We start from the raw sequence: 460 nt of genomic DNA on the forward strand, positions 1-460 counted from the left end.
TGCTCCCTATCCCTTTATTGACCTGATTGCTAACACATAAATTTTAAGCCACCTTGAAGCTGTGGCCTTTGTTCTGCTTTAGAATTTTTTTCAGCCTAATGTGCTGTTGCTGTTAAATTTTTGCCAGTGACTGCAGGGCTCATGTACCCCAGGTTGCCATGGAGAGCTGTGCAGACATCTCAGAATTTGGAAGAACGTGCTGAGTCTTGCATCTCAAAAAGATCAGTTAAAAGATTCTAGTCCCTGCTTAAATTTTGTCTGGAAACTTTATACCTTTTTTTAAATTCTGTTAGACCTGAAAACGCTAGCAAAAAGACCTCCTCTAAAAAAGGCCTTCTAAATTCATTGCTTATATATATTTATAGCATGTTAAAACTAATTTGTAGGCCTGTCCAAGTGTATCTTCTTACTAGTTTGATTAATGGTTAGCAGTGGACTTCTTCTGGGCTGTGGTTATGAA

This window comes from Zosterops lateralis (assembly GCF_965231275.1).
Source record: "Zosterops lateralis genome assembly, chromosome: 9".
Classification (NCBI taxonomy): domain Eukaryota; kingdom Metazoa; phylum Chordata; class Aves; order Passeriformes; family Zosteropidae; genus Zosterops; species Zosterops lateralis.